The sequence below is a fragment of the Cynocephalus volans genome, chromosome 15, assembly GCF_027409185.1.
Source record: "Cynocephalus volans isolate mCynVol1 chromosome 15, mCynVol1.pri, whole genome shotgun sequence".
NCBI classification, from domain to species: domain Eukaryota; kingdom Metazoa; phylum Chordata; class Mammalia; order Dermoptera; family Cynocephalidae; genus Cynocephalus; species Cynocephalus volans.
The window spans coordinates 36,737,910-36,764,284 of NC_084474.1; the positions used below are offsets into that span (position 1 = coordinate 36,737,910).

General features: G+C 40.0%; 2 pseudogenes; one reads left to right on the top strand and one right to left on the bottom strand.

Annotated features, from left to right (window-relative positions):
* Window positions 1-11,337: 11,337 nt before the first annotated feature.
* Window positions 11,338-11,451, top strand: LOC134364257 (small nucleolar RNA U13; annotated as a pseudogene).
* A 3,246-nt stretch (window positions 11,452-14,697) lies between these two features.
* LOC134363560 (uncharacterized protein C9orf85 homolog) lies at window positions 14,698-15,123 on the bottom strand (annotated as a pseudogene).
* Window positions 15,124-26,375: the final 11,252 nt, after the last annotated feature.

Below are 26,375 nucleotides of genomic sequence, written 5' to 3' on the forward strand. Positions count from 1 at the left end.
CTCAAAGATTAGTTGCCTGTATTTGTATGGGTCTATAGCTGGACTCAATTTTGTTCCATTGATGTATTTGTCTATTCTTTGTCTGTACCACACTGCTTGATTGGGTAGTGTCAGTCAACTTTGTTCGCCTTCAACATTACGTTGGCTATTCTGGGTCCTTCGCCTTTCTATACAAGCTGTAGAATCAGTTTGTCAATATCCACAAAATAACGTGCTGGAATTTTCATTGGAATTGCACTGAATCTGTAGACAAAGTTGGGAAGAAGTAGCATTTTGACAATATTGAGTATTCCTGTCCATAAAAATGGAATATCTCTCTATTTAGATTTTTTATTTTTTTCATCAGAGATTTCTAGTTTTCCTCATATAGATCTTGTACATATTTTGTTAGTTTTACACCTATTTAATTATTTTGGTGCTAATATAAATTCTATTATGTTTCTAATTTTAAATTCTAATTGTTCATTGCTATTATATAGAACAGCAATTGACTGGTATTAACTTTGTATCTTGCAACTTTGTTATGGCTTATTAGTTCCAAGAGGGTTGGGTTTTTTGTTTTTGTCAATTATTTGGGATTTTCTACATAAACAATTATATTATCTGAGAACAAAGGCAGTTTTATTTCTTCTTTCTGAATATGTACACTTTTCATTTCCCTGTCTTATTGCATTAGGTGGGACTTCCCCCAGTATAATGTTGAATAGGAAAGCTGAGAGGGAACATCCTTAACTTGTTCCTGGTATTAGGAGGAAAGCATCTAGTGTCTCATCATTAAGTATGATGGCTGTCAGTTTTCTGCAGATGTTCTTTATAAAGTTGTGGAAGTTCCTCTCTATTCCTAGTTTGCTGAGAGGTTTTTTTTTTTTTTTTTTTTTTATCATGAATGGGTGTTGGATTTTGTAAAAAAAATTTTCTGCATCTGTTGATATAATCATATAATTTTTCTTCTTTGGCTTATTGATGTTATGGATTCAATTAATTGATTTCCAAATGTTGAACAACCTTGCATTCCTGGAATAAATTCCAGTTGGTTGTGGTGTATAATGCTTTTAATACATTGTTGGATTCAATGTGCTAATATTTTGTGGAGGATTTTTACATCTATGTTCATGAGAGATATTGGTCTGTGGTTTTCTTTTCTTGTGAAGCCTTTATCTGGTTTTGGTGTCAGGGTAATGTTGGCCTAATAGAACAGTTAGGAAGTATTCCCTGTGCATCTATTTTCTGAAAGATATTGTAGAGAATTGGTATCATTTGTTCTTTAAATATTTGGTAGAATACACCAGTGAAATCTTCTGGGCCTGGTGCTCTCTATTTTGGAAAGTTATTAAGTATAATTACAGTTTATTAAATAGTACAGATGATCTATTTTTCCTTGTGTAAGTTTTGGTAGATTGTGTTTTTCAAGGAATTGGTCCACTCTGTTATCGAGTTTGTGGGCATAACGATGTTCATGTTTTAAAAAAAATTTTTTTTTTAAATGTTCACCAGTTATGCTTGTTTCACTGGGGAGGAGGTCTGCAGAGCTCCTCACACTGCTCTTCTGGATGTGGGACTGTAAACATGAACTTTTAAGACTATTAATAACTGGAGAAAAATTTATCAGATCATTTACAGTAGTTACTAATTGGCTTTCTTTTTTGATAGTATCATTGGTAAGGAAATAAAATTAAGTTATTGCCTACCTATAAAATTGTGATGAGCTATTGAATGAGGGAATATCTGTCAGCTTAATAAACTAAATGTCTTATAGAAGTGAAAAATAGGCTCAAGTAATTGCTGCAAATATTCAGTTATAACACTGTTTACTGTTTAAGTGGATTTCATAACTACAGTGACAGAGTACAATAAAATCAGGATAATATGTTTATCCCATATGGTTATTGTTGATAAATAAAAATTCAACTTTAAGTAGAGCATTTGCACAGTTCCTGCCATGTAGCAAGTGTTCCATAAACATAAATTATTATCTCAAAATCCCTTCTTGTCTAGTTCCTAATACATAGCAATTTAAGCACTTTCATAGTTCCTACACAGTGTTGTCTTTAAAAAATCATTAAGTACTGCATTAGAAATTAATTTTGCAAGAGTTAACCCTAAGGATTAGCTTATTAAATGAAGTATAAGTATATTGGAGCAGGTAACTAGCAATATACATTTCATGTTGTTAAGGACTTATAATGCTTATAAACCCCTCCAAAAAGGTGAGCTTAGTAATATATTTATATTTTAATTTTGAGCTGCTTTCTTAACTCCTTACTTAGTGAGCTTTAATATGAACAAATACCAGTCACTTTATTACCTTTTATGATTGGATTTGAAAATTCAGTCATCTTTAGTAGTGAAATACAAAGAATTTTCGTGGTCATATTTATAATATAAGCTCTGAAGCTTGCTTTACTCACATGAAAGATGTCTATTGGCTCACAAGTTAGGGTCTCTACTCTTTCATTGACCACATGTTGGGGCTCGCTGGTTAGCTTAGTTGGTTAGAGCACTGCTTTGTAACACCAAAGTCAAGGGTTCGGATCCCCTTACCACCAGCCCTCACAAAAACAAAAACAAAAACAAAAACAGATCAGTGACCACCTGCTTCTCTGGAGCAGAGAAACAACTGGAAACTCCTACTTTACAGTTGCTGACTTAATTCTACATGAAAGCAGAGCAACCCCAAGTGATGTTATGTCAGTTTGTTTCCATCACATCTGGGGAATCCTCTAGTCAAGTGCTTCAACATGCAAAGAGCAGAAGTTAATTTACTTTAATAAAAGTTGGGGAGGGAGGAGTTTGCAGGGAAAAGTGTCAGGAGCCAAGACTACTTGAGTAACCAGGATTTCTCTTCAGTGCACCGTCCTTCATAGAGTCTCTGCATCTCATTGCATCTCCTCTGCTCTTCCCTTCACCTCTGCCTACTCATTCCCTACTCATTCATTATTTTGGTTTGAACCATTCCCACATCTGGGTCGTGGCGTCCTTTCAGCTGCGATTAACATTAATTTCCTTGATCTATTATTACTTATTTCAAATTTCTGGCCCAGCTTGAGTTTTGAGGTAGGCCATATCTAATAACAATAAACACTTATTCAGAATTTACTTTGTACTAGTCACTATGCTGTGTGCTTTGACATACATTCTTCTATTTAATCCTTTTACAGCTTCATAAACTAAGTAGTCGTATTATCCCTGTTTTATAGATAACAGTTACACAAGTAAATATAGTCTGGGATTTAAAGCTAGATTTGCTTCTTGTCTGGCTTCTGGCATTTACCCTGGATTTATGGAAACGAGGCACCTGGAAATGGAGGACCTCTTTGACCGAACTGAGCAGCAACCTCAGCCGGAAGAGGCTCCAGATCATTCTCAGCGGCGTAAGCTTCGTTCAAGGAAAAAACGAAAGCCAAGAGAAGACGCAGCAACTGTGGAAAACAGCTCTCAGTTCTGTGGCTCTAGAGCCGCCACGCAGCGCGACAGCGGGCTGCACAGTGCACAGAAGATCCTTCTGCCCAGCATCTAGGCTGCTGCAGCAAGGATGGCACACCCTCGAGGTAGACAGCGTCGAAGCCATGTCTCGGGATTCGGTTCCCGATGAAAAGCATCCTGACCCGGCGAGTGGTAAGAGAAATACTGCTTGTCACTAACTGACAGGAAGCCTGGTTCTGTCAGGCAAAGCATAGGAGGGAGCATCGCGGATGGCTAGAGAGGTGCACGGAGAGGGGCGGGGTCACAGCCCACCGGGGAGAGCGGATTGGCTGCCTCCACCGTGCTCTGGAAGGCGTCACACTTCGTGCGGGTGGCCTCGGGAGCGCGGCCCGGCAACCACCTGTTTGCGGTGTCCCCGGACCTGCGCTTCCCTGGACGCGGCGGCCGTTCTGAGCTGCTTGGAGACGACTCAGCGGTGGCCCCGGTGCCTTTCGAGCCGGCCCGGCAGCCTGTCCTCGGCGCAGGCGCTGCGGGGGTGCGCGACCAGATGCACCGGCCTCGCCGACCTGCGCATCCCTCCCCGCGCGGGCACCGTGGGGCGCCGGGCGACAGCGCGCCGTCCCAGCCCCGCCGCCTCCAGGTCCAATCCGCAGGCTGTGCCCGCACCGCGGAGCCCCGGGAAGGGGAGGGCAGCGCGACCTCGGGCGGGAGGAGGCGGAGAGGGAGGGCCTTGGGGGCGGCGGGGCCGCTGCGGGTCGGTGGCCCGAGGCGTCCTGGAGTCCTGTGGGTGGTGCCTGCACCCTCTCTTTGTGTCTGGCCCAGAGGCACTGATACTCACGCGCGCTGTTTCTGATTTTTCCGGGCGGGTGCAAACGACGTTTGCATCCAGAAGTTTGGAGCACAGCTACGAACACAAATGGAGTGAAGTGCCTCAGTCCCGCCCTCGCCCAGACACTCTCCTGGGGCTGCCTGAGGGGTCAGAAGCTGCCAGCTCTTGGGTGCTGTCATTCATTGTTTGCTCTCCCAGACTCTCCGTTTGAGTTGGTCTTCTCGAGACTAACTGGACTGTACTTAGAACTGCAGGGATGTCCCTTAAATTAGCGTTCTTGGAGTTTTATGAACCTTGTGATGAGTGAGGAAAAGATACTACATTTCTGCCCTACATTTTCTCCTAACTGGGGCCTTGTGCGTTTCTCTCCTGAATAGCCTGTGGGCCGAATTCGTCTTCAGGTGGTGTGGGAGTCTCCCCTCGGCCTTGTAGTCATAGACTTCAGACCTGGAAGGAAAGAAGTGTCTAGCTGCAAAAACATGTCTCTTGAACAAAGGCATTTCACCTGTGGTCCTCATTTTGTCTGTGTGAAATGGCAACAGCTGAGACTCCTCAAAGCTAATGCTCCTCAAGGACAGTGGGAGGAGACTAAGGAGCTGAGGCCAGGGAGTGATCCCCAGCGTGCAATGCTGAGAGCCCCTCCCTCAGCGTCAGCCCTGACGGTGGGTGCAGAGGGCCGGCTGTGGGCAATGCTGGATGGGTGGGCAGTCTGTAACAGGTCGGGAATATGTATGTGCATTTAAAACACTTCCAAAAAAAAACAGATGCCAAAAGTGGTATATGTCCTATCTTCAAAATATGTGGCCCTGCCTGTTTCAGTGTTGGACAACATGTTTTTAAGCTTTCTATGTGACAGGAAAAGATATTTTGGGAGCTGGGACTGCTTTGTGAAAGGACTATAGCTTATAGACAAAAAGTTCTGCTTTTCCATAAAAAAGATAATGAATCTGAAGACTGGAGGAGAGAGAAATGTATGAATGTCAGTGTTACACCCATGTTCAGGATAAGCACGTGAATAAAAGACTGGAAGATCTCTCCCAGGACAACAGCAGTGTTTCAGAGGAAGTGTGTTTTTGTCATTCCTTAATGATTTTGCACCTGCTGGTGGCAGGCACAGTGGGGAGTTGAAAGACAATGATTGACTAGGCTTTTGGAGCACATGGCCTACAGAGAGGTGATGGGAAGAGGAATATGAAATGAATGATACAAATTGAAATGTGAGCAAAACCATCATAAATGGAGTGAGTGCAGAATTCTATGCAAGTGTAATAAGGGGATATGACCTAGTCGGGACAGGAAAGGGTCCCTCAGGAAGTGTAGCAGAGAATCCTGAGCAATACCAGTGCCATCTTGGATAGGTGCTCCATTCTCATTGTCAGACTATCCCCCCATGTGAGAAACCGTTGACCTCATAGAAACAAAAACTGTTGCATAGAAACAGGAGCCATACACAGTGAACTATTACATGGGAACAGGAACCATACACAATGAAAATTTGTATGCTTGATTGCTCTATCGGCTCATTTTTGGCTTCTGTAACCTAGCTACCTAGCTTGCTTTGTGCACCTGGACAAACTCGTGTGCCAACGGGATGTGGTCTTTGCCTTTAAAAACCCCACAAGACCAAAGCCCAGGGCCATTCTCCCTTGGTTGCTCCTTGAGAGATGGTCTCTGGCCAGCTGGAGTAAATAAACTGCTCTTTTCTGCACAAGTGGCATATAAGTGCATTATTGCAGGAGGGTGCCTCACAACAGAAGGAGCTTTGGGGCTGAGATCTGTAAATTAGTTCCACGTGCAAGAGTTGGGGTGAGGGTTAGGAAAACATTTGCCTTGAGAGGAGTCTTAGCTTTTGCTGTTTTACCAAAGACTAAATGAGGGCCACGGGTAAAATGTCTTTGTTCAAGAGATGTATGGAGATTCTCATACACAACTAGGGCCGTGAACCAGTGCCTTAGAGTTCTGTCTGCCTACTCAAAACCAATGAAACTAAAATTAGGAATAGAGTATGAGAGGGGTTGTGGGAAAAGGGAGTAAGAAGGAGAAATTTTTTTTTTAATTTCAGAGGAGGAGACTCTATAGTTTTCTTTGGCCTATTCAAATATCTATCTTACCCAGTTTAGTTTAATCCCACGATTCTAGATTTGGTAAAACGGAAAGAGAGTCTGCCCTTTGGCTTCTAGCGACCCTCATTTGTATTCTTTGGTGAGTGTCTCCCTGCAGTTGCCCATGGCAGTCAGCCAGCTGGACGAGCAATGGAGAATCTTCCTCCCCTTGGCCAGCATTGATCAGGCTGCCACAGGCCTGCATAACACTCTCTCCTGGGTCAAGCTGTTGGCTGGAGTGCAAGGAATACTCTGTTGTCTCTGGAATTTGCAACTCCACCACTTAAATCAAAGGGGCAAAGAAGGAAGGAGGAGGTGGAGGCACTCCAGAGGGGGTGATTGTAAAGTCACTGTCAAGAGAGGAAAGAAGAGCACGTGCCCGACACACTTAATCCACACAACAACCCAGTGAAGTAGGGAACAGCCCACTTCTTTTACCAGTGAAAAACACTGAGGCTTAATGAGGTTAAGCCCCAGGTACAGTATGACAGAGAGTAGATAGTGAAAGCAGGATTTGAAGTCAGGTCTTTCTGGCTCCAAAGCCCATGTTTCTTCCACTGCACCAGTTATTAGAATAATGTAGAATTCATAAGGTTATTTGGATAAAGTCATTTGGAATCAAATCTTAAGAAACACCTGCCTACATAGACCTGTAACTGAATCAATCTACTGTTAATAATAATTTCTAAGAAAAGTTGAATCTATGGATAAGTTCACAGTAAAATGTTGGTTTTATGGAAAATCGGATTCAATTTACCCATTTTTACTTAATGATATAGGTAATAGGACTGCTAGTACAGTTATAAATTTTTAAGCCAAATCTTCCTTACATAATATAATTCAAACTTTCTCCTATATTTTGTTTTCTTAATCTTTACTAGTTCTCTTTGCTACTTTTGGACTCCTTCCAAGTACCCCCCAAGCTTCAACTGATAAAATGTAAAACCAGTTATTCCAATATCAGGCTGGTGCCAGTTACCTTAGCAAACATTATGGATATATTATCACTGGGACAGTTGTGCTTTCTTCCCTTGGTTTCTTTTGAAGTTTCAGAAGACGTGGTGCATTTTCTTTTTCTCCCTCTGCTTCCCGGTGCATGTGCCCTGCAGCTTTCTTGGGGCCAGAGTGTCAGTAAATTCATCACCTGTTCAGCGGCGACAGCTTTGTCTGGTTCCTGTCCATAAAGGCTTACCTCGACAGCCACCTCTCCTTGGAGTGGGCAGTGACAGAAGGCTGCCTTGAGAAGCATTAGGTAAAGAGGGCACTCAGTCTAAAATCTGGAGATGTGGGTATGGTTCCGGGGCATTCTCAAACTGGGGCAAAGGAGTTGATGCAGAATTCTCAGGAAACAAAGAAAAGGGAAGTTAAGAGCACCTGCTCAGATTCCTCCACTTTTGGGGGGTATCATTTAATTAAAGCAGTTTTCTCTAATTTGGAGATGGCATTGCTATGATCTGAATGTTTGTGTCCCCACAAAATTCATATGTTGAAATCTTAAGACCCAAGGTGATGGTATGAGGAGATGGGCCTTTGGGATGTAATTAGGTCTTTAGGGTGGAACCTTTATGAATGGGATTAGTGCCCTTCTAAAGAGACCTCAGAGAGCTAGCCCAACTCTTCCACCATGTGAGAACACAGGGAAGTGGGCCCTTACCAGACGCTGAATCTGCCAGTACATTGATCTTGGACTTCAACTGTAAGAAGTAAATTTCTGTTGTTTATAGGCCATCTAGTCTATGGGATTTTGCTATAGCAGCCCAAATGAACTAAGACAGGACCTTCTGAGGGTAGAGTGGGGCAATTTCACAATGGTGGCTCTCACTGAGTGGCCCAAGTGTTCTCTATTTTAGAATTCTGAGGAAAGATGCCCATTTTCCTCCATCCATGACTCTGGGTCCTTATTTCTGCAGCTGTTGTCCAATACTTGGTGGCTGATGGCTACTGGCATAATCTCAAGATCATCAGTAGTGGAAAGGGAAAGAGCTTCTGGCTGGTTTAATTCACATTCCCGAGCCAGGGCTGTGCTAGTGAGGTCCACCCTATGCAGTCATCTCCTCTAACTGCTACATCCTCCTCCTCCTCCAGACGTGTTCCCTGTATCAACTGGAAAGAAACTTGTGTTCTTGTCTTACCCTGTCTCAACTGAGCTGTGTGACCTTCAGCAAGTCACAGCATCTGTGCCTCAGTGTTCTCACCCGTGGAATGAGGAAGGCACTCTAGATCCTTGATACCCAGAGGAGCAGCCCATGGACCAGTAGCATGGGCATCACCTGGGAGTTTGTTAGAAATGTAGAATCTCAGGCCCCACCCAGACCAACTGATTACATTCTGCATTTTAATAAGATCTCTGGGTGATTCATATGCATAAAATACTACACGAAAAATTCTAATCAGATGAATTCAATTTCCCATATGATAAAGTTAATTTTGAGGATTATTTGCTGATAATTAACATTTTTATTGTTCTCGTTAATTTACAGTCTCACATTGGGGTTTCTTATGATTCCTGTTTTTAATCAACAATTTATTCTGGAGATAACTGAAACCAAAAATTACTATGTTCAAAATGAGACCAGTAGTTCAGCTGAGAAATGAACCAGCATCATGTGCAAACCCACCTCATCTCTCCCAACAGCTGTGCGTGTCGCTCTAGATGTATTTAAACTCTTACGTATCCTGGTATTAAAGGGAAAATATTTAAATACTTTTATTAACCAATTTTTAAAAATAGAAGTCAGAACACACGCTATTATAACCTTTTCCTATGAAAACCCCCTGGAACATTTTTGTGAATCTCTAAGAATTCTCAATTCTCTAGTTAGGGAATACCAGGATATACTACTATAAGCTTGATGAAGAAACTCTTAAATTTTTTTAAATCCCCAAAAGAAAATACAGAACTTGTGTATCATGCAAGTCCATGATATACAGTATTAGTAATGTGGCTTAAAATTATACCTCTTTTGCAGTTTTAAAAGCACCATCATATACATTATATTTAGTCTTTACAACAACCCTGTAAGAAATAAATTATTGTGTAATAAATTATTACAACGTTCAGATAAGGAATCTGAAGCAGAAAGAGGTCAATTTTGCTGGAAATGGTGTGATTGAAATAAGTTCTAGAGACAGATCTGACTCTCAGTTTCTCTGCTTCCTGCAAAGGGGTTGTTCTCAGTATCCCACCATCTCCTGTACTTTATTTACTTGGATGGTAAGCTCGCTAAGCCCTTCTGGATCTTTATTTCTTTGCTGTAGAAGGTTTGCTGATCCATGACCACTGCACCCATGCTTCTGTGAAAGAGAGGGTCAAGGACTTGAGATGTGTGCTTTGGGAATTTCCCTTGGTTTGTGAGGTTTCTGGAGAGAACTGGAAACAAGAGGTAAATTTAGAAAGATGGAGGCTGGGGCTGATCAGGGAACGGACAGAGGAAATATTCCCCAAATATAATTCTTACAACATTTTTTTAAACCACCCGTTTGGCAGGTTCCTTGACGTTCACCTGCCTCTACTGTTGGGTAGAGTTAAGGAGTCTTTGCCTTTTCTGGCCTCTGGGCTTGTTGGCTGCTCAAGAACCAGGTTGTGTGCAGTCAGGAATGCCACCATGGCTGTGGCAGCCAGTGGCTTCAGAGATCCCCAGAGGCATGTGGAACTTAACCACAGAGAGGGAGAGGCAGGCGTGAGGGAGCGGTGGGGGAGGTGGGGCCAGTGTGAGACCTGGAGGACAAGGACCGAATCTTAAATCAGGGCTGCATCCCCTACTTCAGACCTAGCCCAGAGCCTACACTTAGTAGTTGTTGAATTGGGTTGAGGCACATCTGTGAAAGAGGATCAGTTTTAAGCCATAGAGACAGGTTCTGCTCAGAATCATTCTCATTTACAGGAATGCTGAGGTAGTGATCTCGATGATGATCGAAAGGGAGACCAATCCCAGCTGACTCTGGTCTCAGAGCTGGGGAGGGAGTGGGTTTATGAAAGAAGTGTCTGGTTTGCTACTGGTAACTAACTCATTAACAGCTTACCAGGGACTTGCCTGTGTGCCTGCATATGCGTATGCACGTGCGTGTGCGTGTTCATTCTCATTTAATTATGGACAGAATTTGAGATAGAAGAGCAACTCACTTTGTAGTATTTTGTACGGAACTGACCTCCTTTTTAGCATCTGGCTTATCTGGTGACCCACCAGCTTTGTTCCTGTTTTAATTTCCTGTTCGCTCTCCCTCACTTCCTCCCTCATCTCCCTGGAATGAAGGGCTCACCTTTGGGTTCTATGATGGTTTCTCCTGCTGTCCCTGCCTTCCCCAAGCTTTATGACCTGGAGCACACTCAAGCATCCCTGGCAGTGGGGCTGGGGATCTTTGTGCAGGCTTCATGGCATCTGTGTAGGTGAGTAGAGAGCAGTTTGCTGCCAGTGTCACCTGGCTTACACAGGACCCAACTGTGACAAAGGTACTTGCAATTTAGGGCAAAAATTCTGCTGCTTCCTTTAAGCTCATACATTATGGTTTTCTCAGGGAAACCCAAGGAGGCAGATGAAAGGAAGGGGGTGCTAGCTGAACCACCTGGTGGCCAACTCAACTTGGTGAAACCAGAACCACCTCACAACCAAGGCCTTAGTATCTTGCTGGCTTCTGCCCTCCAGGGCCTGCTTTGGAGGAGAAAATTTGCAGCGAGTTGAAGGGAGAGTTTTACTGCAACATGGGGGTGGGCCAACTCTTTCTGTGAAAGACTAAGTAATAAATAGTTTAGGTTTTGCAGGCTATACACATGTCTGTTGTATGTTCTTTTTCACTTTTTGTTTTTACAACCCTTTGAAATACATTCTTAGCTCAGGGACCAAACAGAAAACCAGCAGTAAGCTGGGTTTGGCCTTCCTGCCATAGTCTGCTGTGTCCTGCTCTAACAGCCTCATAGGAATTCTTTGCTGCTTTCCTTTTCTTCCTTCTGATTCTCCACCAAATTGTGATTGAAACTAAAGATTGGCCCTTCTATGGTTCATAAACATGATGACTGGGTTTTCATGAGTTTTTCATGGGTTTTTGTGTGAGATGTGCCTCCTTCTAAACCTTGTTACGATGTCGGCATCTTTCCTGACATTGAACATTTTTTGAAAATTTAAAAGTAAATAAAAAGGAAAAAATACAAAAATAAACTAGAGATTGAAGATTGAAGGTATATGAATAACATATTCTAAATTTTTCTATTCCCTGAACATGCTATTGTTTGTTGAATTTCCTGGCCCCTGTACATTACCTGCCTAAGATGCCTTTCTCCTATGCCTCTGCCAGATGGATAGTTGTTCTTCTTTCAGAGCAAAGCTCCATGTGGCCTTTGGGAAGGCACATCAGTGCAGGGAGAGGTCAGGCCTTTCTAATGGCTCCCTTAGGGTCTTGTCATTCATCTACATAGGTGTATCTTTTTTCTTTTTTCAATGGCATTGCTGGCCCTGAGCTCCTCAAGTGCAAGATCCAGAAGTCACTTTTACAACTCTTTTTTGCAATCTACTTTTTTGTGGCATTTTATTATTATTTTTAAAAGTAATTCATGCTTATAACTTAACAACTAAAGGTTTATTTCAAAAATAGCAGGTCCTGTTCTTCTCCTCCTCACCTTAGAGTCACACTCTTTTCAAATCTTTTACTGTTTCCACTTTATTAACCTTCATATTACATCCAAAATGTATTTAAAACCCTTACAACTTATGATAAGACAAATAAACCAGCTTAAAAATGGAACAAAGATTTGAACAGACATGTCCCTGAAGAAGATATATGAGTATTACTGTTCAATAAGCACATGTAAAGATGCTCTACATCACTAATTGTCTAGGAAATGCAAACTGAACAAATGATGAGATACCACTAAACACTGAAATGGTTTAAATTAAAAAGACTGACAACACTAAGTATTGATGAGGATCTGGAGCAACTGGGACACTCATACACTTCCTGTAGAAATGTACAATCACATTGGAGGTTTCTTAAAATATTAGATATATATTTACTATACAATCCAGACATTCCCTAACCCAAGAGAGATGAAAGCATGTGTTCACACAAAGACTTATACATCAAGGTTTATAGCAAGCAGCTTTATTCACAATAATCCCAAAGTGGAGACAATCCAAATGTCCATGAGCAAGTAAATGGATAAACAAGTTGTAGTATTGCTGTACAATAGGATACTACACAGCAATAAAAAGGGGAGAAATTACCAATACACATAGCAACATGGATACATCTCAAAATCATTATGCTTGGCCAAAGAAGCCAGATACCAAAAAAGTACACACTACATGCTTCTATTTACATAAAATCTTAGAAAATACAGATTTTTCTGTAGTAACAAAAAGCAGATTGGTGGTTGCCTAGGGTTGGAATTTGGAGTGGAGCGTAGAGAGGCACAAAGCGGAGATGATAAACATGGTCTGTATTTTATTGTGGCAATGGTTTCACAGGTGTATTCCTCTGTCCAAAGTTGAATTGTACACTTGAAATGGATGTAATTAATTGAACATAAATTATATCTCAATTAAATTGAGTTTTAAAAATGCTCGTAGGAAGCTATAGGACTTGCTGACTGAGGGATTTTGTAGATGATGATTGGGCAGGATCCAGCATTTTGGTGGGGGACTTCTAAAAACTGTCAATTTCCGTAAGTCTTTTTTCATTGGACATATTTTAGGTGTCATTGTTCAGTAAGTAGACTTTTGTTGATCCCTCTTTTGTCAGTCAGATGCCTAAGTCCTTCAGGTACATTGTGACATGGAGTTTGTGGCTTCTCTGAGGCAGCATTTCAAAGAGTAACTGTCTTGCTTGGGCATGGGCAGGGTGGTTCAGCAAATAAAATATATGTGTACTGTATATCCATCTATTGAGATATAAAGAAAACATAAAATATTTTTAAGATTGAAACATAATCGATTATACATATTTGTGGGGTATAGAGTTGACTATCGGTATTTGTGTACAATACGTGATGATCAAATCAGACTAATTAGCACATGCATCATTGCAAAACGTAATCATTCTTTGTGTCCATTAACCGGTTTCTCCCTAATCCCCCTTCCCTCCTCTAGTGACCACAGTTGTGTTCTCTTCTTGAGAACGTGGTAAAATGGTAACAACAATTGGGAATCTAGGTGAAGAGTATGGAAAGGTTCTTTGTACTGTTTTGCTACATTCCTGTAGTTCTAAGATTTTTCCAAATAAAGGGATAGAAAGGAGTTTAAAAATCAGACAAAGCTAATTTATATTGTTTAGGAGTAGAGTATAAACATTAGTAAGACAATAAAGAAGATAATTGTCAAAATTCAAGACAGTGCCAGCTCTGGGAAGAAGGGTAAACTTGTGATGAGGAGAGCATGGTGGGGCTTGTGGCGCTGGCAGTGTCTTCACTCGACTGTGAATGTGTAAACTTTCCTTTACAATCATTTATTAAACTATATGTATAAATTCTATGCATTTTTTCTATATGTACATTTCACAAGAGAAAAAAGGTAAAATGTGATGAGACATGTAACAATACTTTTGTAAAAAGTCACTACACGCTTGTTAGGCATTATTATTTTTTACAACACTGTTCTTGCTTTGTAATGAGCAAACATTAAGGGGCTTTTGCCATGTGGGTCCTTTACTTGAAATCAGTCTGTCAAAAAGTACTTACCAAAGACCAGTTTTTGAGGCCAGCAATATAATAATGTCATCTTATTTTTATGTGACGTCATTCTTATTCAACTACCAATTTTTAATCTTGTTTAGTTTTATATTAGGTGAAACAGTCTTCTAAATAATTCCCATGGGGCTAGCCAGTTAGCCCAGTGGGTTAGAGCGTGGTGCTGATAACACCAAGGTCCAGAGTTCGATCCCTATAATGGCCAACCGCCAAAAAGAAAAAAAAAAAAAATCCCACAAACTGCAATCTGATGTGCCAATACTCACTTTGGCAGATAGTCTAGCATGTGCAACTTAAAAATTTGTTATGGGCCGAGCCCGTGGCGCACTCAGGAGAGTGCGGCACTGGGAGTGCGACGACGTACTCACTGGCTGAGTGCCGGTCACGAAAAAGACAAAAAAAAAAAAAAAAAAAAAAAAAAAAATTTGTTATAAAAAGCTCTGGATAAAAGTTTTATAATTGCTCAAATATCATATACAATTTATATTGTTCATGTATAAATTTTGCCTATGGCTTTTTCTGATTTCCTCACTGGGATTTCACAGTATTTTTTGTGAAACCCTCAACATAAAAAGTTGGTCAGAACTTCATATTCTCAATCTGACTTTTAATATAGTTATATTAATCCACTTGATTGTGATCTTCTGTGCCACCTAAATATCAAAATCTCAATCATGGTCACTCTTATCTTCATTTCTTCTGCAGCTTCTTTTGTGGTTGGATCTCAGATTATTTTGAATATCTTCTGTCTTTTCTGGTTCTTTACTAAATGGAATAACAATGTCTTCTTTCTTTCCACATTTTGCACAAACTTCAAGTTCATAGGCACATGGTCTACACATTAGGTGATAGGAATCCTTCACTGTCTTTTGTAAACATTTAACACATTTTTTGGGTTTTGATAATGGTTTGTATTTGTTGTATTTTATATGCCATTCAAGAACTTCTGTATAGCACTGACATACTCCATCATAAAGTTTTTCATTACTTTTCTTGGTCTGAACACTCTTATCAAACTTGTCATTTCTGAAGCTAAACATATTCTAGTGCTTCTGAGGCCTGGAATGAGCCTTGTTCCTTTTCTGGGATCTCATTGCCAAAACCACAACCACCTTGAGCCGGATGTGGGAAAAAGATGCAGGAAAGACCAAGGAACAACCCCACAGTGTTGACGCTTCTATCCATGTCCCAGAGGAATTTATCTAGACTTTCTAAAAAAATTTTTTTTAAATAGTTGAAAAACAATTAAAAGAAGAAGAATATTTTGAGAAGTGAAAATTATATGAAATTCAAATTTCAGTGTCCTAAATAAAGTTTTACTGGAACATAGCCATGTTCATTTGTTTACATCTTGTCTATGGCTGCTTTGGCGCTACAACAGAGCTGAGCAGTTGTAAAAGAGTGACTGTATGGCCCATAGAGACTATAATATTTATTGTCCGGCCCTTTACAGAAAAATTTTCCTACACCTGTGTTTAGAGCACATACTTTGGAGCCAAATGACTACCTGGGTTCAAATCCCAGCCTTGACACTTACTAGATAAATAATCTTGGACACATTACTTAATCTCTCCATTTTTCATCTTGGTTTTTCCATCTATAAAATGGAGGTAAACAATAGTAACTACAACATAGAATTGTTGTAAATAATAAATGATTTATCATGTAGTAAACTCTTAGAACAATGCCTGGCACATAGTAGGTATTATATAAATGTTTGTTAATATCATCATTATTATTGTTATTAATTATTCCTCAGTAACATAAATCAAACTAACAGGATTTAGGATGCAAACATTTCTTACAATAAGATATTCTTTATTCATTTATTCAGCAAACATTATTGGATATCTTCTATGTTCCAAATATTAGAGCATTGTATTAAAATTATGATAGAATTACTCAGCCCACCTTGATCTGAAGTTTAGATAGACTTTGTTAGTGTGTATTAATTAGGTTCTACAACTTCTATCAGACTCACAAAGGTTTTTAATCTTTGTTTGGACCACAGATGCCTTTGAAAATTTGATGGAAGTTAGGAACCATCTCCCTAAAACACACACACATTCAGAATTTGGCCAAAAGTTTTTGTGGACCCTGAAGCCATCTGCTCAAAGTTAAGAATCCCACTGGAATGATGTCAGCATCACTCTCCATTGCACTTTGGGTTAAAGTATACAAATTTATTTGTACCAATAGAACAATATAATGTTTGTATTCCAGGTTGAACTCCCTGTTTCTAAATCTTTATCAAAAGTATCGATATGAGAGATTATATTAATGTAGAATCCCCTGAAGATTATGCAATCCATCCATTCCTCTGAATTATTCTAAATTTTACGTTTGTATGAAGCCCAACCATAGAGAGCTGAGTTCGAATTCACACTGCTTTGGCCATACGTAGAATACATTATGCTGTCAGTCTTCATCAAAGGACTTTAGGAGAAATATCCCTGTGAAACTAGCAATTTTATTTGTTTTATGAGTGATATATCTTGGTGTCCCTTTTATGAGGATTGAGATGAGAAATTTTTCTTGGGTACTAGTTTCTGAGAAACCTATATATTCCAAAGCAAGTTGTTTGGTTTTAGATTTTAATAATACTATGAATCTTGTTTCCTTCTTGTCTTAGTCAATGTTAGGAAGTATAGAGGTAAATTTGTGACCCATCTCTTTGATTAGGTGTACAAGGGTACTTCAAACAGTTCATGGAGATATTCGTATTATCTTTGAATTCTATTTTTCCACACACTTTTTGGAATACCCTCATATATACTATTATACATACCAAATATGTAATATATATGTTGTGCATGCACCCAGCTTGTGGCTTCACCTCATTTTCCATGTTTATTTTCTATTTACCTTTATTGCCTTATATATTTTATTTTAATCTTAACTTGTAGACCTTTCTGTTAGTACTTAAAATTCCCTTTTGGAATGAGTACATAAAACGTAAGGTGATCAATAAATGGCAACCATTATTATAATTGTCTTTACTATGTATCTTGTCTGCTCCAGACAGTATACTAAGTGCTTTACATACATTATTAATCTTAAAACTTTGAAAATGTCATTACTTTCCTGTGGTTTTCTATCTTTCCAGAATTCCTCCTAATCTCAGAGACCAAATAACTATGTCTTCTGCCCACACTATGAAGTGTAAAATCTTAGGGGTATGGCTAGTAAGAGATTCTCTGCTTTTTCCTTGATGTGTAAGTAGAAACAATGATACAGAGTCTAGGAAAGAGATAGGTTTTAGCGAAACCTAATGCAGAAACATATTTATGGTCTTGTCCCCATAGTGGTTTATAGGAAGCAAATACTGGAACTCTTGTTTCTATTTATTTTTATCTAAAAAGCAAGAGATGAATTAAACTTTTCTAGGAATTGGTATTTGGATTGACACAAGAGCCTTCTGTGTGCCAAGCTGTTCAAGTTCATGGTGGAAGCTGAGGAAACCTGTGGGAAGAGCCAGTGTCTGTGAGGTGGTGGCAGTGGTGCCCTCTGGTCCCTTTGCTGTCAGCATATTGCAACGTAATGTAGTTGATGAGAGCCAAATTATGAGGATTTTTGGACTATGTTATCTATTTTAATTAAACTCACACTTGTAAATGACTGAAAAAGATTCTGCAAAGAAACCATACAATTAATACAAGCAAACACTAAGAAAATGGCAGAGCCAGCCCTTCTCCTAGAAGCTATTATTAGTTGGCCACATTATGAGCGTAAATCAATGAATTCTAATTAGATGTGGCAAGAACTCAAAAACTGAAATCATTAAGAAGTTTATTTAAAATATGTATTTACATCCAGTGTGGTTAATGAGCAACTTTACCTTAAATGTGTACTTTGTCTTAACATATTTGTTAAAGAGGTACAAACCCATCATAATTAGGAAAACATGTTAAAAAATATTGTTCTCTCTGTATACCCTCTACCTCTACTTACAAATGGCTGTTTCCAGCCCCTAGTTCTCATCTCATGACCTTCCAGATCCAGTGCCCACCACGAGCTAGGCTCAGTCTCTGGGTCCTTAGTTCATGTGATGAAGGCTTATGGCAGAAGTCACAGGCCACCCAATGGGCTGCCTGACTTTAGGTCAGGTGACTGTCCCTGGCTCTCTCTTGGGAGGCAGTATTCTCTGAACTGCCAGAGTATGGCAGGGTCTTAGGAATGACCTGCTTCTATTCTTAGCACAGCCATAGACACCAAAAGACCAAATATTAGCTCCTACTTAAAGCGAAGAGCTGGGTTCCCTACACATCTGCAAAAAGGATGTGGTTTGGGTTACAGTCGCGCCTGCTGGGTCTGAGTCATTCTGGTGGCCAGGTTTCCAGTTTCCCAGGAAAGTCTGGAGACTCCTCATCTCAAGCCCTGGGTTTCTCTCCCATACTATAGGTTGCACGCATGGTGAGCTGCTAAGTGGAAGACCTCCGCCTCCGGACATTAAGATTTTGGAATTTGTCACGGCTCTAGGCAGGGGCACCACAGCTTGCCGCTGCTCCTCAGCTTGCCACACCACACTCCGTGACATCCCTGTTTGCTGTGTGGACTTGTACAGAAAGCACGAAGCAAGTGTATAGAGCATCCTCTTCCTTCCTTCCTGCTGGTTTTGTCTCCAGACTGAGCTGGTGTGGCTCCCAAAGAAGTATATGAAGGAAGTGTATTGGCTTCTGATATGTGATAAAATGAAAAACTGCATTACTTTGTTTTCCATAGAGGTCCTTCATGGATTTTGTTGTTTTTTGGGTACAATGAACTTCAACTTTGTTAAATGTTACTGAAAATTCCTTTTATATAAATTCTAGACCAGATATTCTCAAACTATCTGTGGAGAACCAGTTCGTTTTGTGCTTTATTTTCCAATCTATTGTGACTGATACCTGGTCCTACTGTGTAGGACAAGTTCACAGCTCACTCTGGACGTTGAACTTGCCGCTCAAGCTCCCCAGCACCCAAACTCTTCTATACCTGCTCCAGTAGACAAGGCCACCAATCACTCACTTGGATGTCAGGACAATGTCGAATTGCTGTAAAATTTTCTAAACTCATACTCTCAATTCCAGTACTTATTTTGATGCAGACCAGTAACAGTTTGCAGGCAACACTTTAAATATCTCTGTTCTCTGATTTTGTGTGTTTGTGGTCTAGAGCAGGTTATTTAAAGAAACCATATTATTTACTAGCACATTCTCATCTGTTCTAATTCTGAAATTGGATAAGACTCTGGAAACCTGGTTTATGCCATAACATTGAATAAAGTCAACTAATTGCTAAGAGCTGTATATCTGACTTTGTCTCTTATGATTCTTCAACAGCATGGGGAAATAAAGGAGCAAATAGGGTCTGTAGTATACTGGTTTATATGTAAATATGACACTATTTTTCTAGCTATTGAGAATGTCAGGAAAGTTCTGGGGTCCAATTCTAAAAGCACACCTTGAATTTTTGTCCTGTCTACCCATACACAGAAAGATTTTTATGCTTTAAAACCTTTAGTGTAAAAGTATAGTACTTGGAAGTAAAAACAAAAAGAGATAAAATGAAAGTTTCTGTCACTTTGTTTTCACCAGATGCCCAGCTGGCGAATTGGAAGTGAGGGACTGGCAGCCAGTCAGAAGGACTGTACCCTTTCCCTTTGAACCCTAGAAATGCAGAAACAGAGGTGCCTTTCTGGTCCAGTACCTGATCAAGCTTGTCTGCCACTGGAGAGAGGGTTATGAAGGAAGGTTGTGGGACGTTGCCAGTTGAAGGCAGAATGACCTCAAGGGACTCAACTCTGGCTCCACCGTGGCGATCAGTATATGCCTGTTCTATTTCTTAGGTGTATTTACCTAAGGTCTATACTTAGTTATCCATTCAGCGGGGCACTGTATATGGGTAGTACAAAGACAGATGTTTGAGACATGGACACGGCCTTACAAGAGCTTTAAATTCATTGCTGGCTTTAAAACCTATAACATAGCAGTGAATTATAAGTATCTTTAGGATCAGTTTAATAATGTTTTAGGTTAGATAAATGAAGGATTAAGTAAAGGTTTGTAGATCTGGTTAACAGAGAAATATTTGCATGCACATGAAATGCAGGTGCCACATGTTCAATAAAACGATGTGTTTATTTAGCAAATATCTACTGGGTGCCTGCTATGTACCAGGGACTTACTAGGTAAACAATGTAACTGGTATTCTGCTGCCTTGACTCCAACACCCACACAAGATCTTAGAGTCTATGGGGAAAGTTAGACTGTGAAACAGGTCATTGCAAAGAGGTGAGTGCCATGATGAGGATGCACAGTGCTGTGGCAGCATATAGCAGGGTGCCTACCTGGGCAAGGGGGCGGGGAAGGCCACCGAGAAAGTTAATACAAGCACAAGAAGTAATGTTTGAGAGCAACAGGACTCACTTATTACCTCTCGAAAGATCTGTTTTTGGAAGTCTCTAAGGAGATGTGATACAGTTAGGTGTTGCAGAAACAGCTTGTATAGGGAATGGATTGATTCCATCTACAAGCCTCGTGTCATATTCCTTCTTTCATACTGGGAACTGTCAGGAAGAGGTGATCCTCTCTAGTCTGTACCACTCGTAGGCATGGACACTACCACAAAGGCCACAAGATCGCAGTGTAATCCATCAGACTCATTCCCCCCAACGCACCCCCCCAAAATATTTATCAAATAAAAATTTAAATTCTCTGTTCATACCTGAATTGTTTTGAGTTTAAGGAAGAAATCTCAGAGAAATGGACTTATTTCAAATTTATTTTTATTTATGTGATTCACAGAGGCCTTTTATGAAAACAATCTTCATCCTTAGGCCATATAATAGTAGCTTTTCTGCTTTTTATTTTTTTTCACTGTAGCTCTTCTAGTTTCCTATGCTGTGTACAGTCAGTGGGGGAGGCCCAGATTTCAGAGGGGAAGAATTTATGACCTACCAGAAGAGCAAGAAAGCTAGGAGGAGGTAAGAGAAAACATCTTAGAACTATCACGAAGAATGAGGAGGAGAATATGACCAGGTACTGATGTTTATTATCAACATAAAACAGAAACTTCCATGTGAATAATTGGTAAACATATGCAGTGTATGAACCCTTTCAGGTGCTCTTCAAATACATAATCATTATTATAAAACTGTTTGCAAGAATTTCACTCATTCTTATGTTACTAAATCTGATGCCATCTTATTTGTGAATTTTTCCTTGATCTGAAGTTAAACACTCTAGTACTTTCAGGCCTTGTGAATCTCTCAGGCCATCTGACTAATTAATAGTTAACTGTAAGCTTCCCTTCCCATCTTTCTTCCCCTTCCTATCTTTTTCTCCATGAGGAGATGTCAGCTCCCAGCATCCAAGTGGTTGGGGACAAAGTGAGAGGGTTTTGTTGCACAGGTAGCATGTCTGGTGTTAAGGTTTGCCCAGAACTGAGGGGGTTACTTGGATGTAGGACTTTCAGTTTTAAAATTGGGATGGTTCTGGCCGAGCCAGGATGAGTTGGTGCTATGGTTTGATCGTTTTTGTCCCCTCCAAAACTCATGTGTTGGAAACTTAATTCCCAATGCAACCATGTTGGGAGGTGGGCCCTTTTGGGAGGTGTTTAGGTCATGAGGGCTCTGCTCTCATGAAGGATTGGTGCCTCTATAAAAGTCTTATGGAAGTGGGTTTCTCTCTCTGCTTTTCTGTTCTTCTGCCATGTGAGGACACAGTGTTCCTCATTTCCAGAGGATGCAGTAGTGATGTGCCATCTTGGAAGCAGAGACTGAACCTGCCTGGGCCTGATCTTGAACCAGCCTCCAGAACTGTAAGAAATAAATTTCCCAGTCTCAGCTGTTCTGTTTTAGCAGAATAAAATGGACTAACACAGTTGGTCACCCTATCTAGTGTCCAAAGAAGCAGGGTGATATGGGGAGGGGTTGTGGAGAGAGAGGAAGTGTGGTAAAATATTAGCAATTGAGACATCTGGGTGAAGGGGATGTGAGAGTTCTTTAAACTTTTCTTGCAAAAGGAAAAGTATAAAAACTTTTCTATGGGTTTACAACTACCGAAGAAACAAACTAAAAACCAACAGCAAGGTATCTTCTTGATGAAGTAGAGTGGTAAAAGTCTGAGCTCTGGGATCAGATACAACTGGCCTCAGATCCCTCTTTTACTACTACATAGGTGTAAGTAAGTGACTGGGCAAGTCACTTAACTCCTCTGAGACTTGATTTCCTCATTTATAAAATGGGCATAGGACTGTTAATAGTACTTACCATGTAGGGTTGAGGCTTGAATGAAATGGTGTGTGTAAATACTTGGCACAGTAGCTGGTATATAAATGCTAAATAGATACTGTATTAGTCATTATATTTTATGCAGAAATAGGTTATATTCTCTTCTGCTAGATTTAAGAGCAGCAAATGATTCTACACTGGCAAAACTGTCAAAGCTTGAAGAAGCAGGTTAATTAAACAGATGTTAAGAGAACACAGAAATAGCCCATGAAGGCACTATCCTTTTAGAAGCCTAGAACCCTTATTTAGCCCTCTTTCTAAAATTAGCATTAGTGCCTATGAATTGCAATGGAGGACTTTGTGCTCAGATATAATTCCTCTGGCATGTAATTTTATTGTTAGGAATAATATTCTAATGTAAAATAGTTCATCTTTAGAAACAACTCAGAATGTGTGAATACCTAAAATGTCATCAGGCAGCAGGCTCAGAAAAAAATCTCATTTTTTGGCACTTGCAGAAGATTGCTTCCCTTTCTGTTTTTCAATGTGATGAAGTACTTCCAAGGAAAGCTTTAGTTGGAACACTTAAATCAATTTAAATACATTCTATTGCTTAAGAACCATTTAAAGTTATCAGGTGGAAGGTAGTTCTTTAGTCAACCACTTGGGATATCCCAACCAACTTGGGATACTCTAATAAAACACCGTAAACTAAGTGGCTTCTAAGCAACAGAAATTTATTTCTCACAATTCTGGAGTATGGGAAGTCCAAGATCAAGGCACTAGCTAATTCAGTGTCTGGCAAGGGCCTCTTCTTCACAGATGTCCCCTTTTCACCCCATCCTCAGATGGTGGAAGGGGCAAGGTGACTCTCTGGGGCCTCTTTCACAAGGGCTCTGACTTCTTGATCTAATCACTTCCCAAGGGCTCTACCTCTTAATATCACCACCTTGGGGACAATGTTTGAACACATGAATCTGGGGGGCAGGGGGACAAAAACATTGAGACCACAGCTGTGATCCACTATAATGAAGCTCAAATCAGGGCCCAAATCCTGGTTCCACCATTTGTTTGCTGGGAGACTTTGAGGAAGTTCCTTGACTTCTCTGATCTTCATTTTCTTCCACTGTGAGATGGGGCCATAGTACCTACTTTGTAGGATGTTGTAAGGATTAGATGAGAAAAAGAGGGTGTAAAGCACCTGGTGTGGATCATGGTTTATAACAAATGCTCTATAATAGTTTTGTTTCTGTAAGCCCATAAAATTTTTCATGGGTTTTGAGGAGATATTAGGGACTGTAAAAATATTGATATATTTTAGAAGACACAACAATCACAACAATTCCTTGAACGTGTTAAGACAAGTGAACAGATATGATGTAGTGCGGGGGGAGAGGAGAGAGGGAGGGGGAAAGAGGAATGGGTAAAGGGACACAAAAATCAACTACAATGTATATTGAGAAGTTAAAAAAAAATCAATATGGTTTTACACTTTTTAAAACTTTTTTTCGTTTTTACACTTTTTATGAATAATGTTTTGTTTCTTTTTTTGAGAATTTAAAAATATTTAGAGAAATACATAAAAATGATATGATAAACATGTTCTCACCATCCACCCAGAACTGACAAATGTTAACATTGTCATATTTGCCTCAAATTATTATATTATTATTTTTTTAAAAAGATGACTGGTAAGGGGATCTTAACCCTTGACTTGGTGTTGTCAGCACCATGCTCTCCCAAGTGAGCCACGGGCTGCCCTGCCTTAAATTATTTTTATGTATAAAAAATAGAATATTATAAAGTTGGAGTAACTGTGACCCCTCCTCTCCTCCTTCTACCACTCACCTCTCCTACCACCCTCTCCCTGACCCATCCCTGGCCATCCCCCTTCCTCCTTCTGTCTCAGACCCAAACAAGGGATGTATTTTGATGTGCAGACCTCAATAAAGTAGTTTTTCAAACTTTTTAGTCTGAGGACCCCTTTACACTCTTACACTGGCCAGCCAACAACAACAACAACAAAAAATTGAAACTAAGTTTAAAACATTTAATTCATTTAAATTAAAATAACACGAAAAAATTCATTTAAAAATAAAAATAACCAAACCTATTATTTATTAACAAATATACTTTTTATGCAAAATAACTACATTTCATTAAAAAATTTAGTAAAAGTATAGTGGCATTGTTTTACATTTTTGCAAATCTCTTTCAGGTATGACTAATAGAAAACAGTGGATTCTCATATTGGGTTCTATATTCAAATAGTTCTTTTTATTGAGCTATATGAAGAAAAGCCAGCCTCACATAGGTAGTCAAAAAAGGAGTATTTTAAGTCTTTCCAGATAATTCTTAATTTTCTTCTTTGATGTTATACCAAAACCTGAGAAAGTGGTGGATTCTTAAAGTTTAGTTGCAATTTGGAATCTGAAACCATATCAATTAACTTTCCAAACTCTGTTACATTAAAATCCATTGGACTGTCTTGCAATTTAAATGAATCTTTTACCCACACCTTAGGCAAACATTGATTGGTTTGTTGAATTATGATGATTACGCAAATGTTGATAGATTTTATTATACAATATCAAAAAAACACATTTATCAATATCACCGCTAATCTCATCAGAAAAGTCATTAAGTATTGAGAAGAGGTCAAGTTCACAGTTTTCTAAAATTCTAATTTTTACTTAAAAACTCAAATTTTATCAGTGGCCTTCAAATACGATCAGTTGTTTTCAACTAAGTAACAGGCTCACTTTATTCATTTTCAAGAACATGTCCGCCAAATACCCAAGTCTGGATAACCACACTTAGTTTGTCCTCATTCTTTCAAATAAAAATGATGTTTTATGAACAAGCTGCTAGTCCAGCCTGCAAGTCAGGCACTCAAGCTGAGACAACCGTTGTCTTTTGACAGACCGACATGCATTATGTGTACTTCTTGTTACATCATAGAAAACAGTAAACATGACATGCATTCAAGGTTTAAGAGTTAGGCACAGGCAGTAGTGGCGCCAGCGGCAGCAGCAGGGAAAGCAGGACCAGCGGTAGCAGCAGCAGCAGTGGGAGTGGCGGAAGCGGTGGCAGTGGTGCCGGCGGCAGCAGCATGAGCGGCAGCAGTGGCAACAGTGGGGGAAGCGGCAGCGGGAGGAGTGACACCCTGCGGTACCACCCCGTCACCCAGCAGCCCAGCAGAGTCCAAGCTGACCAGAGAGGTGGCTACCCGGAGAGGCCCAAGACCCAAGGCAACCATAAACACAAAGCACTAGTGGCCAACTGAGCAGTCACTGAGGTAGCCATACCAAATTGGCAACCACAGCAACATCTTAGTCAGTCAATAGTGTCAAACCTGTGGACTGTGAAACCCCCTGCCACAATGAATAAACATCAAAGAAAAGATACCAGAAATATGAAAAATCAAGAAAGTACACCACCAAAAGATGATAAATCTCAAGCTCTAGGTCCTATGGAACAATAAGCCATTGAAATGACTGACAAGGAATTTCGAATGATAATTCTAAGGAAACTGAATGAGATATAAGAAAACTCAGCTAGACATCATGATGAAAGGAGGAAAAGTATACAGGATCTGAAAGAGGAAATGTACAAGGAAATCAATGCCTTGAAAAAAAATGTAGCAGAACTTGCCGAACTGAAGAAGTTATTCAGCGAAATAAAAAACACAATGGAGAGATTAACCAGCAGGCTTGTGGAAGTTGAAGAGAGAACGTCTGAACTTGAAGATGGGCTGTTTAAAATAACATAGCAGACAAAAAAGAAAGAAAGAAAAAAGAATCAAAGGCATTGAAGAAAATCTGAGAGAGATATCAGACAACCTTAAGCGCTCAAATATCCAAGTCATGGGTATTCCAGAAGGGGAGGAAAAAGGAGATTGCATTGAAAACATATTCAACAAAATAGTGGCAGAAAACTTCCCAGGTACAGGAAAAATCACAGATCTTCAGATCCAGGAAGTTCAATGATCTCCAAACTTATTCAACCCAAAAAGGTCTTCTCCAAGACAGGTTACAGTCAAATTGGCAAAACTCAAAGACAAAGAGAGAATCTTAAAAGCTGCAAGAGAGAAGTGTCAAATCAACTATAAGGGAGTCCCAATCAGGCTAACAT